Consider the following 3998-nt stretch of genomic DNA (forward strand, 5'->3'; position numbering starts at 1 on the left):
CCAGCTTTAGGAAGGTTCCCTGCTCAGAGGATTAGTTTAAAATGCTAGAGGAACATAGAGGCATAACTTCAGGTGAAAGAGGGATTGGAAATAGCCATGTTCTGTGTTGCATGATGGGAGACGAGGTCAATCTGTGTTATCTTGATATCACTGCCTTTCTTGTGCATCAGCACTGGGCTGCCCTGAGAGAGAAAAAAAAAAAAAAAAAAAAAAAAAAAAAAAGAAGCCATTTCTATTCAGCTTCTTTTAGGAAAGGTCACAGGCTCTTTGCTTTAATGAATTCGAGAGAGGTGTAGGCATCTGAAATGGGCTTTATTTAGGAGATTACTCTGCTCATGAAGTGTTCCTGGTAAAGTGTTACAGGCAATTCCCTGTTCAGCCTTGGGAATTTCCCTTGGAGAAAGGGCAGATTATTTTGAAGACTTCTCAGATGTACCTTATTTCTCTTGAAAACTGTGTAAGAAGCTGAGGAGTTTGCCTCAGTGCTCTGGATTTCAGCTCTAGGAAGGCCAAAGGACCTCTTTCTCTGCCAAAGCTCATGGGTGTCAATGTAAATCCTGTTTCAGATTTCTTTCTGGCTTTGTTTATTTTAAAGATCAAGGCTTTTGGCTAAAAATATCTAAAAAGTAACTAAAAACTGTGCATCATACAGAATACAAATTGCACGTAATTTATAGCCTTCAGAGTGACAGCAAAGGAAAATAAACAGTTTTATCTTTATCATGGTCATGATTATTCGAGTCTGTGGAGAGAATACAACCCTTTCAGGTGCCRAGACATTAGTGTCAGTAATGGGTGTGCAATGCAGAATATAGATAGCAGAATTCTGGATAGCAGAATGCTGGGGTGCTCTTGGGGCTCACCAGACCACCCTGTGGGGTGGCAAGGATGAGATCACACTGCCTTTTAATTCTCATGGGTTGGGAGCTCCTGGGAATGCAGCTGACCTTGTGCACAGGTCACAGCTGATCAAATGTGCACTGTGGCTGGTGTTTGCTGTAGGTGGAAGGTTGTTATGGGAGAGGAGGCAGCAGACAAGCAAGGAGTTATGGCTCTGTTGCTGCAGGGGTCAGGGATCTCCAGCTCTCTGCTCTGCACRCTGCTAGTCCTTGCAAACAAAGTGCCTCATGCAGGAGCCTGGAAATTATAAAGGTGATGACATTTTTTTTATCTAAAATTCAAAAAGAGCTCATTTTGGTTTGGAAATTCCTCCAAAACTCATATTCTTACTGTAAAGACTTCCTATGAAAACTGGAACTAACTAGCATTTTTTGAACCATGACAATAATAAATAAGAGACTGTTACTTGCATTTTTATATCCCCTCATCCCAAATTTTCTGGATGCAGCATAAGCATTAATTAACTCATAGCCTCATGATAGCACTGAGTTATAGCTGTTTAACAGATAGATTGATACCAAGAGGTTAAACAACTGGGTTATTTTCACAGAGGGAATGACTGCACAGCCAGTGATGAAAAGATGCCAGAAATTCTGGCATTATGTACTTCTAAATCACTGTGCATCATTCAGAAGACACTGATAAATATTTGCTTTCCTGAACACCAAGACACACTGCCCTTTCCTTAAAGTAATGCAGWGTTACCCACTCAATAGTTGCATTGTCTCCTGTAATTCTAAGACCCATGAAAGGATATGACTGTGAAAGACATCAGGAGGACATTTGGTCCATTTCCCCAGATTAGTCATTCCTGATATCTGTTATCCTGATACCTGACTGCTGTTTTTCAGCAGTATGATGTCCTTAAAACCCTCTAATATTAGAGATCCCCAACTTTCACCTGTAAAACCTTTTGAATTATTATCTATTCCCAAATTTTTCAGTACTTTTCATAAAGTCTGACCCACAAGTTTTCTGTAATTTAAAACTGTTGCTTCTCATTCTATGGTTTGTTTCCATGAGCACCAGGCATTCCTCCTCATCCTTTCATAACACCTTTCACACACTTGAAAACTGTTATTCTCCTCCGCCTACTCTTCTTTGCACTCCTTTGATCTCAGGGTCACAAAGCCTTGACTTGTGCTTGTTATTGAGTCTCTGCAAACCTTCTCTGGCTGGTCCAACTTTCTAGAAAGTTATTGCCTGAAACMAAACCTGAGGCATGCCTGAGGGAGACCCGATCACCTCATGCATCACAATAAAAGCATCTGTTTGGCTGCAGGACTGCTGCCTTGTTAGTTGTTCCTTGTCTTCCATTCCTGCAGACAGTAATTTCTATCTGAGTCCACCTGAGATTTCATAGAATCATGGAATTACAGAATGGCTTGGGTTGGAAGGGRTCTTAAAGATCAYCTGGTYCCAAGCTCCCCACCATGGGCAGGATGATCTTYMCTTAGACCAGGKTGCTCAAGGCCCCATCAAACCTCGCCCTGAGCACTTCCAGGGTTGGGGCATCCACAGCTTCTCTAGGTAGTCTGTTCCAGTGCCTTTCCACCTTCTGAGTAAAGAATCTCTTCCCAACATCTAATCTAAATCTCTTCTCTATCAGTTTAAAGTCATTCTCCCTTGTCCTGTCGCTCCATGACTCCAGAATGTTCCTCTCTGGTTTTCTTGTAAGCTTCCTTCGCCTACTGGAAGGCTGCTGTTAGGTTTCCCCAGAGTCTTCTGTTCTCCGGGCTGGACAGCCCCAGCTGTCTCATCCTGCCTTCAGAGGAGAGGTGCTCCATCCCCGTGATCAGCTCCTTGACCCTCCTCTGGACCATTTCCACATGCTCTAGCCCATGTCTTTCTCATGCTGGGGGCCCCAGAGATGGATGCAGTGCTCCTGGTGGGGTCATTGGTTGCATTTGTTACATTTGTCTTTATTGAAYTTCATCTTGTTTTTTCAGCCCGTTATTCCAACCTGTCAAGATGATTTTCGAATTTGAATCCTACCCTCCAATTTATTCACAGGCCTTCCTAGCTTCATGTCAACTGCAAATTTAATAAGTGTATGTTCCATTCCATAACTCAGGTCACATTGCATACACTTTTAMAAGCTTTGGGAAGACTGAAAGGAACCAGGCAGGCAATGTGGCAAAAGACTGTGCTCCTGTGTACTACTCAACTATAGAAAAAGTTTGCTTTGTTTTTTCCAAATACATCTGAAACTTCCATGAGTTGGGTGCTTTTTAAAATTTTCTGATATTTTTAACTCTTCTTTATTTTTCTGAATGATTTTTTAAAATAGTAACAGTTTTTACTAGCAGTTTTTAAAAGTCTGTTTTGGGATAGAGATACGTGATGTAAAACGCTAATCACTCACATTGTGCTAGCATTTTTAATGTTGTACGGAACGACGTAAATCATTAATACAAAACAAATGTCACCAATATGACAGAGATTATCCAAAACTGCTGACACCAAGAGTCTCCAGGGGAAAATTTCTATGTGTTCATCTTTAATCAGGCTTTTCTCTGAAGCTTTCATGTAGGCTTCCACTTATGCAGGTTAGGGCATCTGCCAAAAGARTATTTTCTTTGCTGTTTAGGTTGTGCAGCAAGTGGCCATTATAACTCAGAGGAAGGAACATAAATCCTGATATGTTTGATTTGCTAGGCCCTGGTGACACCTTTTCCATCAGAAACAAAGCTTTCTTGTAATTCAGCTTACTCAGCAGGGTTCACAAAGCTGGATAATCCCATGRCTTTCAGCTGCTAAACCTATTGCAGATATTTAATATAAAATGACAAGAGCCACTGTTCTTTAAACTATTTCTTTGACACCTAAAAAAATTCTGAGTCCACTGACCCATCATGAAACAAAACTTACAACAGCATGTAATGGTATCTTTGTTGCAGATCTTTGTCACTTACATTTATGAGCAATCTGAAGTTACCTGGGAAGCAGAGGATTTAAATTGAGGTTACCTAATAATGTTGGTTTTGTTTCTCGTAAAAGGTACTGTGAAATGTGAAAACCATTCAGATCTTTAAAAATGTCTTTAACATGGGAATCAACAGATGTCAGGAAAATATGTTTCTCTTAACTTTACTAGT

Source organism: Malurus melanocephalus, unplaced genomic scaffold, assembly GCF_030028575.1.
Source record: "Malurus melanocephalus ecotype Western Australia unplaced genomic scaffold, MMel_1.1 scaffold_225, whole genome shotgun sequence".
Classification (NCBI taxonomy): Eukaryota; Metazoa; Chordata; class Aves; order Passeriformes; family Maluridae; genus Malurus; species Malurus melanocephalus.